Raw genomic sequence first — 15,733 nt, forward strand, 5'->3', positions numbered from 1 at the left:
TTAACTTATTGTTAGTCGAGGTGCAGCTTTCCCAGCCCACTTTCCATTCATTTAAATAAATTAGTAGTAGTATGGTCTCTCCTAAAACAAACTACTCCAATGCTAATTGTTGAAGAAAGTAATAAATTATGGGACTTTAAAATGTTGCTAAGTAAACATTTCATTTTCCTTCTTCTCACTTTTCCCAATGAAAAGCTCACTGTAGAGAATAATTTTATGAGTTTGTCAAATAAATGTACATTTTGTCCTAGAGTCCGTAGGTCCTAGTTTTTTTGACCTTTATTAAATAGCTCACTCTCACTTCACTACTCAAAGGTGATGAAGAGGAGGCTAATGAGCTACACTGTCATTCTGCCAGATGGAAAAGTAAGAAAGAAATTAGATGAAAAGCTGCTGAAGCATTAAACACTCTTAAGCTTTTATTGTCATTCATTTAGCTCATAAGAAACAGTTTAATGCAGTTTGACATGACCTGCAAATTTGTTCTTTGCCAGCTCTGAACACATTATCATTAACACATTATAGAACACAGACTATTTGTGAAGTCAAGTGGCTTCCAAAAACACATTTCTTACACTGAAGTAGCAATTATCTCAATTTTGATTTACTGTTGTCCATTGTTTACTTATGTTCTGTTTTTCCATGCTTTCAGACCAATGTAAAATGTTAGACAATGTATAATGTGACACATGAGGGCATACTGTATCTTTCTTTTCAGCTGCAGATATCAGAAAGCACTGTAATTCTTTTGAAATTCTAAATTTGCAATCCATTTTTGGCTTTCAATTTTTAGTTAGTTTTTGTTTGGGTTTTTTGTTCTGTTGGTTTGTTCCCTCCACAAATTTATATAAAACAGTCAAATTCTCAGAAATTTCTTAGATTACGTCACTCTTGAAGTTCACAGATTCACAGACTCATAGAAAGTTTGAGTTGGAAGACATATTCAAAGGTCAGCTAGTCTAACTTTCCAGCAAAGAACACTTCATTTCAATTAGGTGGCACAGAGACACATTCCACTTGATCTTGAATGCTTCTGGGGATGGGGCATCCATCTCTCTGGGAAACCCGTGCCAGTGTATCACCGTCCTCTGTAAGAAAATACTTCTTATTCCAGTTCTTATATCAAGTCTAAACCATTTAAAAACATTACCTCCACTAAAACATCTGTTCTCATCTTTCTTATAAATTCCCTTTAAATATTGAAAGGCTGCAACAAGTCACAGTGAAAACTTAAAATAACCAATGCCATATTTTCAGAATCCCTTGCTTTAAATCTGATAGCTGGATAGGCCTAAAACAATTAAAAACTTAAAATGACTTCAGGTTTCATTTTTAAGAGGAGGCATTATTATGTCTATGAAATTGAATGTCATCTCCACACTCTCCTTCCTTTGGAAATTAATGCATTGTACAGGAGGTGGTTTTTGGTTTTTTCTTTAATCAACTGCAATATAATTTTGGGGTTGATGATTATTTTAGTAATTTTATGCATTATTTCCAATTTAAATTATGCCATTAGCAGCAGAAGATAATTTACAGACTAAAGTCTTGCTCAAATCCAGAAGTATATCAAAATCCAGTCCTTGCATATAGATAAGCCATAAAAATTGAATTCATAATAATATGATAAGGGAACAATGCTAAAAATTCAAATATGAATTGGAATTAAGTCAGAATGAATTCTGAATAACCCACAAAAGATCAACAAATCCAATTGAATTAAATCAATATCAGATTAAAAACTGGAGACAATTTCTTGGATTTTTCCAACTGAATATAAATCTTTATCAAATTACTTTCAAATTACTTGAACTATTTAACATTTTAAATCAAAGGACAGCTTGATATGACAAAAATTCAAAGGAATTTTTATGGGGTGTTCCCTTATCTAGTTAAATTAAGAGAAAACCCACTAAAGTGCAGGGGTAAAGGCTTAATTTAATAGTGGAGTACTAGTACAAACTATTCTGCTTTGAGAATTTCATAGTGTGACAGTCTTTCTCTGTGAAAGGCTAGAATGATAAAGCAGAATTAACACTTGATAATATTAGTCAGTATTAAATTCAAATTGTGCCAAAAGTAGATTAAGCTAAATTAAGTTTCGCTCCCAAAATAAGCATGGCATCTGTTAAAAAAAAAATCTAATTAAAAATTGCAGTCTTTATTTATGCTCAATTGAATATATGCAATCTTGGTGAAATCTGAGTGATCACTAGTTTTGAGTATAATTTGTTTTTACAAAATGCTCTCATTTATTTTAACTAAGCTAGACTTATTTTTTTCTTTAGCATGATTAGATGTTTATCTTTTCTGCTGCATATTTAGCCTTCACTCATGTGGAAGTTTTAAGATAAAAAACAGATATAGACAAAGTAGGGATGTGTTTGCTATGGTTTCTATCAAACCCATTGAAAATAATTTAAAATAATAAGATTAATTATTTTTATATTATGTTCATTTTATTTTATATATGATTTTATTATTTTAAATATATTTATTCCATTTAAGTGCAATGAATGTTAAATTTTCTCAAATAGAAATTATTGTTTCATTTCTGAACAAGAATAAAACAAGGTCAGTTTTGTTAAAAACTTTTGCTGTATTTTTTTTTCTTTTTTCTTTACTTTCTTTTTTTTTCTCTAGTAAATAAAACAAAGTTACAGAAAAGTACTTGGATATTAGTATAAACTGAAGGTCATTAAATTCCTACAGTGTAAAAAGTTTTGTGCTTGTCATATAACATAGTAATTGATAATTATGCATAATTAGTTCATGAGATAGTCCCTATTGAAGGAAGCACAATGGTTTTCCTCAGCTATGGAGATGGAAAGTGGGAAATTCTTTCTGTTGATAATTCAGTATATTCAATAAGTTATATAAGGTCACTTTTCATTAAAATGAAATTTATGACATCCTTTGAAACTACCTCAGAAACAATAAAAACTTTCACCATTGAGGATATCTTATTGTCAGAAACTATTTGCATGGGACGCAACCTAAAGTAGACAATTCAAAGACAGAGAGCAATGCCAATCAAAAAATACTTTTGATTATACTGTATTAGAGAATAAGAAAAAAACTATGGACATTTTCCTTTCCTATTTCAAATAAACCTATGTTTTTCTCCTACATTTTTTAACTTTTTCAAGGAACTTTGATGCTCAAAAGAGTGGGCAATGAAACTACTTTTAGATATGTGATACAATATCCCTCCAAAATCTTAAGTTTTAGCCAGTGAATTCACTTGAAGAAGTAATATAATCATAGAATATTTTGGGTTGGAAGGGCCCTTAACCATCATTTTATGTCCAACCCCTGTTCTGTGCTCAGGTACCCCTCCCACTAGACCAGGGTGCTCCAAGCCTCATCCCACCTGGCCTTGAACACTTCCAGGAATGGGCCACACACATCCCATGTCTCATTACGCTCGCTGTAAAGAATTTCTTCCTGACATTTAATCTGTAGATATCTTTCAGTTTGAAGCCATTCCTCTTTGTCCTATTACTACATGCTCTTACAAAAAAAATGTTTTTCTACCTTTCTTGTAGTCTCCCTTCAGACACTGGAAGGTCATTATTATGAACCTTAAAAGAGAAAGGTTGTAATGGTGATGATTAAAAATTATACCCATAAAGATAATTAAAATTTATACCTAAAATTTGCATATGGATATTGTGCTATGCTGGAAACCAGTGTAAACATTCAAATGCAATCTATCATTAATTCAAATGTGCATGAAGTTCAAACTGGAATCTTAAACTTCATAATGTCAGAACTATCTGATATCTACTTCAAGTATTCAGTTTTTGTGCAGTCCAAAGTAAAGATCTTACAGAAATAGAAACAGAGAGAAAAAAAATGCTGGTTCTCAAATGTTTTCCTCTAGGATATAAATTTCACTTTTCATAATATTTTGGATCTGTCAAAAAATAAAAATTATTTACTTAAAAAACTTATTGAAAGTATATTATAATTTATTTTAATGATAGCTGTCCAAATTTATATTAAGAACTTCAATTTTTTCAGTGTGCTTTGCTGTTTATTTTCAGAAATGTTGAGCAATAAAAATATAATTCCTGAAGGTGTGGCCATATAATACTCAGAATGAGTGATGTCAGACATCTATGAAGCTAGCAAGACAAGCAAACACTTATGTGTTTAAAGACTCATATGCCATTTCAATAATTAATTTTTCTTTTATACTCAGCCCTGACACATCTTTCCCAGGTAAGGTGGACAATGAAAAGAAAAGTCTGAAAACTTTGCAAAATTGAAAGCAATTGATTGTATAGTTGTTGTGGTTTTAAACTAGTAACTAAAAAAATTACTTAATGGTCAGATCTGCTATCAATTTTTGGAAATGACTGATAATTGGTCAGGAGGAAAAACTCCCATCAACCACCAGCAGCTTCAACTTCCTCTCTTTCTAAGCTGTCTTAAAGGTAAAGCTACCCCATGACATTAGTTCTCATCTAAAGAACACACAAATTTATGTAAAGATACATCAGACAGCTACTGGCAAATTCCCAGTGTCATTCTCATCAATGCTTCTGACTCTTTCCATTACCCAAGAAGGATAACCTAAATCCAAGCCTAATCTCTGGCTCGAAAATCTGCATTTCTTCTTGAGAGAGGATCAGATTTCATTCCTATCCTGTCACTCCCTATTGCAATCCCAATGTAACATATAATGGCAGTGCAGAACAGTTTGGAAGTTAACCACAAAAGAAATTATGTCATCTAAGTCGCTTCTGTACATCTGAAAAAAAGAACTTATTGTCCCTACAATATCACATAATCAATTTGCCATCCTATGAACAACCATTAAATTATATATTATGACTAAACCTTAAAAGTTTCCAAGAAAGTTGTGGAAGGATGTTTAATTCCCTCATAAAATGTGGACTGAGCTACAAAATGAAGTGAAAGTATAGGGGAAAGAAAATGTTAATAGTGGGAATTTCAAAGTGAACAGTGTGATTTATCTCAGCTAAAACAGCAGAGATTTTGAGGAGATAAGTCTGTGACTTCTGTCCTACCTGCAGTCCCCCATTAGCCATTTTACTGTAGTGAGTCAACTCTCCAGGTATTCCTCTAAGACACAGCAACCCTGCAAATTTTCATTACAGCACCCTATCTGCAAACAGGCACAACACAAAAGACTCATCAGTTTAAGTAGCATAATGTTTCAGTCTAGAGACAACTGAACAGTAAGAGTTTCACTATGAAAAAGATCATGATTGAGTTAATATTTTGGTGACTGCATTTCAAACATGGATACCTTTTTGTCTCCTGTAACCATTGATATTGAAAGCATCTGTGTTACCTCAGAATTATAGTCAATAACATTTCTATGTTCCTCAGTGTTCAATGTAAATGCTGCTCTTACAATCAGAAACAATTATTAACCTGAGATATTTTTCTGCAACAAGTAATGTACATGACAGATTGATGTCTGACAAATTTTGATCACACAGACTCTGATTTTTATTAGTGTTACAGTTCTGTTGCTTAGATGTTATCCATTTTGATAGGTTTATACATCTCAAAGAAAATATGCCCTCATTTTCTTTATTGAAAGAAAGTGGAAGTCAGATAAAAGACATTACAGCTATTGAATCTCAGGAGTTTGGCAGAAATTGCACAGCATCTTCTGAATACTAAGATGCCAGTACAAATAACACTTCAAGGTAATTCTGTTTGAAGGTCTAGGAGTGTCAGGTACTGAATATTGTAATTATTCTAGCTAATGTGGATGATTAAATGAAAGTTTCTCTGGAGTAGTCTCCAAAAAATCTGTTATGGCTTTGGTACAGTGAAGAAGATTATGGAGGGATATCATACATATATGTTTTATAATATATTATGTACATTCAGGTTTGACTTGATACTTTTCCCAATGGATACTAGGACAGTTGTGGGAAGTTTTTGTCAAGTTTTCAGTATGTATCACTCACTCAGCATTTATAGTCCCAATAACAATGGATATGCAGTTTAGAAATCTGCAGATTTGTGACATAAAATAACATTCACTTCTACTTGCATAATTGTAGAAGCTCAGAAAATAAGGGGTTAATGTGTGTGTCTCAAACACCCATAGCTGTGGAGTCAAGCAAGGACTGTTGCATAAGAACATGCTATGAAAACAGGCAGGAAAGAACAGGATATGGCTGGAGAAGGGGGCCAAATGGAGATGGGGCAGCACAGGCAAGTGCTCTGTCCTGGCTCCTGGAGATAAGCACAAGTACATTGCAAGATCAGGAAAGAGTCAAGTAGTGGGCAAGGCCAGTAAAGGAGGACACAAGAGCACCGAAGACCTCTGAAACCCTTCAATCAATTCCCAGAAAGGTCAGAAGAATGGATGGTGTATTATAACTCTTGCATAGCAAGTGAGAACCTTCACCTGGGTCAGGGAAATCTTATCCATAAAAAGGCATCCTCACAAAGCCTGGATGGTGACCCCCAGTGTGGCAGCGGCCTCAGGGGAGACAAAGAGTTCCATTGTCCCACCCCAAACCCCTTGTGAAGGGCGGCCCAGGCGCTCTGATTGGGTTTGAGTCCCTGGGGGGTTTCTCCCTTGCTGTGCTTCTACTGGTCCCTGACCCTGAACTCCACCCTCAAAGGTGGGGACCCTTGAGAGTTCTGTCCCTCAAAAACCCCTGCTGTGCTCAGGGGTTTCTGCTGCTCAGAGCTCTCTGTTCTGGACCTGACTTTGTTCCCATGCTGAATAAATGGTTTCATGAACTGGGAGCCCGTCTCGTTGGTGCTCCATGCTGGTCCCCAGAATCCTGCTGCTTCCCTGGACGAGATCCTGAGGCTGCTGACTGCAACACCCCAGGACCCTGGACACCCTGTTGGCCACAGGACTGATGATCTCCTTTCCTCTTTCTCTTTCTCTTCCTCTTTTTAATATCTGTCTCTTATCTTTTTTCCTTGTATTTCTCTTACTACTAGATGATAAGAGACTAACTTGTAACATTTTCAATGATAAGTGTAAAATTTACTAATAAAATTTGCAAGTTTTTTTGGGCCTTTGACATTTGTTGTTCCTCTTCTACCATGGTACTTTATGAATCTTGGATACTTCATTCCTTTTAGAAGTGGGACATGGCTGTAATTTTTGAAAAAAATGTCATTAGCCTGAGGAATATTTCTCTCACTACAGGCAGAAGACTGTAGAAATTTTTTTTATGAACTTTCCATAAATTCTGATTTTATTAACTTTTTTCCCCAAAAAACCCTATCCATATCAATAGAAATCTTCAATGAAGAAATTGAACTTCTTTAATGTGTTAAAGACTACACTTGAAATTTATGCAACTTCTGAAGAAGCAATTTCATCTTCAGAAAACATAGGAACATTTCTAGGATTTGAAGATCATAAAGCTCCAACTGTAAAATAGTAAGTAATGTAATGGATTTTTTATTTTTCCTGGCTCAGGAAGCTCAGGGTGGGTGCTATTTATTTTGAATTTGAGTCAGATGCTGTATTATGGGTACCTAAGTGGTGTATTGCAATCCCAGGCAGCAGAGTCTGTCCTAGGTAAAGTTGTAGTTCTCATTGCAGGCAGTAATGATGCCTTACACTCAGTAAGGAAAATTAGATACCTCCAGGGAGCAATTCAGAAAACTTAGGCAAGTTATCAATCTTTCTCTATTGGCAGCATAGAAAAATGCATTATCTACAAAGATTCAGTAATTCTGCACTCAGAATGAAACCTCCCCAAAAGCAAAGGATTGTGTTGTCTGTAGTCTTTGAGTTTTATTCTGCAATATAAAAAACTCAAAAGATAAAAAAAGATGAAGATAGGATTTACTCTCCAGAATATATTTTCCCCAAGTGTAGTTTTTAATGCTCTCAAACAGCCTTAAGGAAATAAAGATTTAATTAATGATCCATCCCTGATTAATCTCTCAATTAAAACTGTTCCATATTGTACTTACGTAGAATGCCTCTCTGAATCTTAGGTGACACAAAGTGATTTGAAAACATGGTAGATGAGCCATTTCTTTACAGATGCACTCCACAAAGATGTCACAGGGACTTGTACTTCTAAGATAAGCCTATGGCATAAACAGTATATGTCATTAAATCAGGTGTAATAAACAAGTTTTCATATTTAAATGCTAGAGTCTAGTGAAGGATATTGTTAGAAGTGATAAGTAACTCTTCTGCACACACAAATTGAGTAGAAAAGAAACAGTGTCAGTGGGATAAATTAACTACTAACCTCTCCTGGCAGCTCTCAAGCTTATCAAAGGAGATAATCAGACCATCAAAGGCCCATCTGCACTAGTACAGAGGAGCACACAGGCAGGATGAAAGGCAAAGGAACCCAAACTACAGACTGCTGAGATGGAACATCTGGTCCAGACTCCTCAAAGGACTTTCCCAGGACCAGCAGATCCATTGTTCAGGTGTAAAACCCACCAAGATATGGGAGCAACCCTCTGCAACACCTTTTTGGACTAGGAGATGGTTATTTCCCATAGGTGTTAGACACAATATAGGTGGCAGGAGAACAGAATTTTGGAATTACATAAGTTGTTATGGGAGGTATGTGGGAGGAACCAAAGGTGACATAAGGGAAGGATCTACATGGTTTGTGGAAGGAACTATGATGGGCAAATTAGGAGATAAGAAAGTAAAAAGGTCCAGTCACATGTAAGTAGGATCTTTTCTGTACCACCTAGAGACATCCTGCACCTGGTCACTGCAGTCTGTCCTGTCTTCTCATTAGGTTCTACTTTCAATTTTTCCAATAATAGGCTTTTAAGCCCATGTGTATGTTTTTGAGGGATCTGAGTGCCAGCAAACTAAGTCAAAACATGGGTCCAGATGACCTGTGTGTCCATGGTGACAGCAACTGGAAAGATTTGAGTGAGTGAAACCTAATGACAGGCACCAGGGTGGTTCCAGGGGTCAAAGCCATGAGTACCTGTGATGCAATACCAGGGTGAATGCAGGAGTCCAAGTGTGAGGGCACTGGTGAAGAGCAAGCCAGGTGAGCTGGTAAATAAGTGAGGTGGCCTGGAGTTCAAGAATTCTCTAAGAGTGAAATCATGGAGTTAGAGGTTGCTGTTGGGGATCAGAGGACTCCCAGAGCAGTGAGAGCCAGATGTGCATGTGGTTTTGTGTGTTTGCAGATGTGGCAGGGTGATGTGATTTGGCGCTCGTGACCTCAGATCCAGACTAGTTACATTACCATAAATGTAAAACATTACCAACCAATCAGAAACAATACATTGCTTAATATGGAACGACAACATTAACATAATAAATCCCATGAGCCTGTTCTTCTCACTGTAACCTAGCTAGATGTTTTCCCTTTTGGCATCCTGCTTCACATAGCCTTAAGTTGATGCCTCCTTTGTGATCAATTGAGGCCAGCCCCCTGTCCATCCCAGCCAGCCCGACTCCCACAGCAGGGTAAGACAGACCTTATCAGCAGAGAGTGGAGTTTGTATGTCACCTACATGCCATTCACAGGGGACACTGGATTGCAGGTGCAGCTGCTGGGCATGCCAGAAACCCAAGTCTAGCTGCTGGAGGGATGTACACTGTACATACAAACAACATGCACAAACATATATAAGTACTATTTTTTCATACATATATTCCAGCTGAGCAGGGTGGAGGTGTATTAATGACTCAATACTGGCCCCTCCTCCTGCTCAGCCAGAGAGGCTGGTACTGCCTGTGTTGATGAGCGCTCTGTGGGTGCACCTGTGCTCGCTGTGTGGCCAGCCGTGTACAAAAGTGCGCATGTTGCATACAGAGCAAGCTGTCTATTGCTAACACACACTCAGCCATGCTGCTGGAGAGACCAGCTCTTCAATCAGACTAGGAGGAAATAAAGACTGACACAGGTGGCCCAGCAGATGTAGGAGGACAAATCTCCTACATTCCCAAAGGTTTCCATATCAGATACTCTCATCAGATGTTAATCAACCTCAGAACTGCTTCTTCATAGTTTACTTCTGCACTGGTACCAGATTGCAAGATCCAAATTAGAGAATCTCTACCCACAAATCACCATGACAATTTCTATAAGCAATCTAAACTGGACTCTTAGCTGTTAGGCAACACAGACTAAGCAGTTTGGTGGTTCATGTTGTTTCTCCGACCTTCATGAACTTTTAGGGGGGGTATGTAGAAGCTCTCTTTCTGCTCCCTAAGTATAGCTTCAGAAATCCCTATGGAACTGCAAACACAATTTAGACTCAGAATTTTGCTACCATTGCTCCACATGCCCTTTCCCTTCCCTTCTTTTGCAGATCATGTGTGTATGACTGTACATAATATGTACAAATATGGGGGAAAGAAATGAAGATTTTGCCATGCTGAGAAGGAATCAAAAATATTAAACTCACTGCAGAACACCATTAGCATGTTTGTGCCAGCTCCACAGTAATGCTGATGAGATTGGAACTCAGAAAAAAAAAAAATACTAAAGTAGTCAGAGATTCCATTTAGCTAAATAGATGTGCTAAAGAATTCTCTTTTATATGCAGAAGTAGGAACACTGAAATCCTTCATGTGAGGCAGAAATAACAGATGCAAGTCAAAGCAGCTGAATTTGGGGTACTACCCAGTCACTAGGAGTTTTCTGTTCAGACACTGGCCTGTGGACAGGATGAGGGAAGTCCCAGGAAGCTGAAATTGGATCCTAGGCTGTAGGCAGGGTAGATGCAGCCCCAAAGCCCAGCTAGACAGGGATAGTCAGGACTGGTGATGCCCTCAGAACCCTGGCACTGGAGTAATATCATGACTGCTATGATAAGTAACAGATTATTAGCTAATTCATAAGTCATATAATTTATACGGATACAGAAATGAATGAAAATGATTATTTCATCTAGATAAATCTGCATTTCTTACCCATTAATTCAATTATAATGAATAATGCAGCAGGAAAGATTCTAATTATAGAATGCCTTTAATTTGGATAGATTTCATACATTTTTTCCATCTTATTAACCCCAGCACTCTTTTCTTGATGTGGGAGGATAATTTACACTCATTCTTTTGTTTAATTGTACCACTTACACAACAGGTGCTCTCTGTAGTAGCTCATACTGTGTGCAGATCAATGCTGTTCCACTGTTGAACATTTCTATATTTAAATTCTTTATAATACATACTCCCTTGTTACATTAAAATGTAGCAAGTAAGTCTGCCTGCAAATTTGATAGGATTTGGTCATGCAATGTTCCCCTTTTTCCAGCTCATGAATAATCTTTAATTAGATATCATTTCAGGATGCACAAAATTTTAGGATTATGCCTGAGATAATGAACATGAAAATACTTTATGTGTCCAGTCCAGAAGGACAATACTTCCTCAAACCCTTGTGGCTTGTTTTCTCTGGGATGAAGTCAAGACAAGTCATCTGGAAATATATTTTATTTTAGAGCACCAGAACTCTAAAATGTTGCACAGATTTTGCAAATGCAGCATCCCTTGCTCAGAGTTACTGCAGCCTTTGACCCTAATCTTCCATCCCTTTAGTGCACCCCCTTGAAAATACTCATATTACTCTGTGACACTAATTTGTGATGTGAAGTTATTGCTTGACTTTGACAGTGTTTGTCTACTTTTTTTCAACAGTGCTTACAGTAGTATGGGAGAATGTAATAGCTAAGCTGTGGTCCTAACCTGAACTGAATTACTGTGCGTCAAGGAATCAGTGATCCCCAGAATGGCTGACCTGAATATGTGAAGGTCTGTGCTGTGTTGTACACACTTGTGGCCTGCCAGATGAACTTCACTGATTAATTATAACATGAAGTCTATATGCAGCTTCCTCTAGGCCCCTGGCTTTTGTGCCACCTCATATATCTTCTTATCTTCAGGGTAAGCAGCATGTTTACAAAGAACGCTCCTTTGCTTGACAATAGAAATGATGAATAAGGCTGTTTCTTTCTAATGAGGAAATACTATAAAACCTCTAAAGATAACAGTGCTGGCAAAGAGCACAGAAAGGATCTGTGCAGAATGCCATGCTCTGACTACTGGGGTACTGTTCAATCCTATAAAACTTTCGGTTCTCACCATTTGAAGGAATGTAAGGTTATCTGTGTTGTCCCCTTTTTCCTTCTCCTTTCGTGTACAGTAAATGACATTTTAATCACTATCTGACTGATCCTGATTGTCTTTCTTACTGGAATGCATCACAAGCGCTTGCATCACTGTATTACATTAAACATTTGCTGAAGGTGTAAGTCCAGTACCAGTGCCAGAGGTTGGTTCCCTGTCAAAGTCTTTTTCCAAGTCCAAAGCCGTTTCTCCAATCTGTCAAAGTCACACTGAATGGTAACATGACCCTCTGGCATCTCAGCCACTCCTCAGAGTATGTGTACATTCTGTCCCATCATCCAGAACATTAATTTTGGTGTTGGACAGGAGTGGACCCAGTATTGACTCCTGGAGCACACTGTTGGTTATTACCTCCAACTAAGTGTACCAATTGATCATAAAACTCTGGGCCTAGCCATGTAGCCAATTTTCAACCCACCTTAGCACCTTTACATCATCAGCTCCTCCATAGGAATCATGTCAAAAGCCTTACTGGTTTCCAGGTAGACAATATTCTCTGTTCTCCCCTCACCTACCAAGCCAGTCATTTTTTTATAGAAAGCAAATAAGCTTGTCAAGCATGACTCCCCTTTGGTGAATTCATGCTTTTTATTCCTCATAACTTTCACATCTTTAATGTTCCTTCTATTTATTTATTCTGCCTTAGTGCTTATTTACATGTGTCCATTAGTTGTTTATTAGGCCAAAATACACCAATTTTAAATTTTCACATGATAGCATTGATTTTATTCTTAGTTACTTTGATCACTGAGGGTTCATGATAGTGCTGTTGGAAACACTGGGCCAGTACCTCCTAGATTATGCCATAGTCCTGCAGTAGATACAAGGAAATGAGCAGTAAGAAATAGCATCTCATCAAACATTCCAACTCTGAACAAGAGTTAAAGCCTTTCTCCAAACATTCCTGCACGTGGTCACACAAAGGTTATCCTCACATTATCTTCAATTTAGTGTGTTTGCAACCAAAACTGAGCAGCACCTTTTTCTTCTTCATTCTTTCTAATCTAGGAAAATTACCCTGGGTTTTGACTAGGCCTATTAATAACCTTAAGAAATGAGTAAAATATAAAAGATTTTACTCAAAATATACAAATAGTAATATTTGATTTGTCAACAATTTCTAGGTGAAACTAATATTACTTTGGGTTAGATTATTTAAAGTACTATGAAAGGGAAAATCATAATTCTGGTGTGTCTTGTGGGAAAAATACTCTGTCATCTTTAATTCAACAGTAATTTATTAATGTTCAAAGAAATTGTCACCAAGAGGTTTTAACAAAGTCAGTATGATAATGAAAAATTAAAATAAAAGTCATTTGGAGGGAGATCTGGTAAAGCTATTTTCTCTCCTTGAGCAGCCCATTGATTTAAAAATCAGAATGTCATAAGAACAGTCTACGATTTTAATAGCCACAGCCACATGGTCAAGTTATTTATTAGTGGGTGCAAGAGCTGACAGCATACAGCAACTCTAATAGGGAAAGTTACTTTGCAGGAAGAATAAAAAAGGGGAATAGAGAGAAGAAAAGGAGGAAAACTGGGAAAAAGAAAGGGCAAGGGAGGATGAAGACTCACCAGTGGCTGTCCTGGAAGGGCAGTGGCAGGGTCCCAGATGAGCATCCTATGAAGGATGTTCTCTTTATTGAAAGAACTGATGAGAAGGAACATGACAACGGTGATGATGATTTATTTGCCTTGCCTTTAGCCCCTAGAACTATATAATTTTGGCAGGACCCTCCTTCACTTATTTGCTATAATTTTTTCCTGCTTGTGATGATGTTAGCACAGCCTGACATATACCAATTTTGTGTGATAACTGAATACTGATTATCTGTTAAAGCTTCTGTGCACAAGTATTATTGGATAATGACAGTCAAGTATTTAAGAAAGCATTGCTTATTTTACTGTATGCTGTTTGGTTTTCTATATTGGAGAAAACTGGATTAAAAAAAAACCTTTAATTAACCCCAAAATCTTCCAAACAGGAAAGAGTAATCATGTAAGAGGACTCATTGCTGTATCAGTCATAGCCACTTCCCACGATAACCCACCATACCAGGGTGCAGGTACAAGCCCATGAGATCAACAGTGTGAGAATAACAGTATGGAAACAAAAGGAGAAATAAGATCAGAGAGGCTCCAGTAAAGCGCAGCTGAAAGGTTTCAGAGCTGCAAAGAACATGCTCTTAGCATTAGTATGACATGGGTACCAGGGCACCTCAGGCACTGCAGTACCTCATTATTATATTTCATAATGATGTAGATGACTGTATTTGGAATCAGAAAGATTAGCTGTGTCTCTATTTACTTAATCTTGTTAGTTTTTTTTTTTTACTTTTATGATAAAAATTCACACTTAACTTTCTCTATTACAGCCATAATTTTGCAAGTTGTACATTATAATAGGGAAGTACAGAGGAATAACAACTATTCATTTCATTTAGAGACTTAATTATAATTCAATCTCACATTCATGAAATCTATGGAAGTGGTATCATCTCTACATGTCCAGAATATTAAATTTTATTTAAGGACAGCATTTGTAATATTGACTTTAGTTTTCCTTTTAAATTAGCTGTGGATTAAATCAGTACATTAACATGCTGAAATAAATAATATAATCATGACAACTGTTGCACTATACTGAATATTAATGGCAGAATAATCACCAAACACCTTGCTCAAAGGCTTTGAAAAATGAGTTGCAAGGCAATTAATAAGGGCAAAGTTATTGCTAAGTCTGACGAAGAATACTTTGAAATGCAATGCTTGCATAAGCAAAGAATTAAGAATGAATCTTAATTTCTGTGATCAATGAAAGGTGTTACTTTAATTACCAAAGCCAGTAAACTTTTTAAACTTATCTGATAATTCTCTGTGTACAAATATAGGTGAGATTTGTTGTTTACTTAGCAGAACCGTGATACCCTGAATTTTCATTCCATATAATTCTGAATCTACGTATGCTTCATAAGCTTTCAGTTTGAAAATTGAGTAATTTTTGTTTGAAACAACAGACATTGAAACATCTAATGTCTGTTGTTCGTGTGTACGTGTGCTCTGTTGAGATATTCCTTTAGTAAGAGTAAGTAGTAGTAAGAGTAAGAGTGGAAATACAGACCGTATGAACTTTACAGGTGTTTTTTGCAGCATATGATAGCAAAATATTTTCTGAGCTCTACAGAAACAACTCTCACTACTTTACTCCCACTTGGTGTGGGTTTCTTTGGTGGCAGAGTGCACTGGGCTATGTCAAATGTCTGTCGAACACAGGTTATGGTTAAGAACTTACAGGGCACTGCTGTCCCATTACTCTGGATGATGATTTAGGTTTGTATGCTATTTTGTGTTATTTTAACTCATGTAACACATAATCTGTGCTATTTTAAGGTATGTGGAGGCTGGGTAGATTTTACCAAAAGGTGTGTTTAAAGTAATTTTTTGCTTCCTTTTCTTTTATCCTCATCTTCCCATACAGTGAGTTAATATGGGGAATAAAAAGCTTTGAAAAGAGGTTCACTAAAATAAAACTGTTATAAAATCAATTTTTGTGCATAATTTTTGTACCAGTAAAAGGGCTTGACAGAGCTGAGGGTTGAGTACCTCATAAACCTTAGCCATCAGGTCTAAGGA

The 15,733-nt window shown here is 36.6% G+C and overlaps 1 long non-coding RNA gene across 1 annotated transcript; it reads right to left on the reverse strand.

Moving 5' to 3' along the window:
* Positions 1 to 407: 407 nt before the first annotated feature.
* On the reverse strand, positions 408 to 8,064 carry LOC147654006 (uncharacterized). The gene is made up of 4 exons (XR_015285398.1): positions 7,945 to 8,064; positions 5,040 to 5,137; positions 3,538 to 3,584; positions 408 to 1,088 (listed from the first exon to the last, which is right to left on the reverse strand). It is a non-coding gene; the product is annotated as an uncharacterized LOC147654006 (long non-coding RNA).
* Positions 8,065 to 15,733: the final 7,669 nt, after the last annotated feature.

Source organism: Cyanistes caeruleus, chromosome 3, assembly GCF_971803275.1.
Source record: "Cyanistes caeruleus chromosome 3, bCyaCae1.hap1.1, whole genome shotgun sequence".
Classification (NCBI taxonomy): domain Eukaryota; kingdom Metazoa; phylum Chordata; class Aves; order Passeriformes; family Paridae; genus Cyanistes; species Cyanistes caeruleus.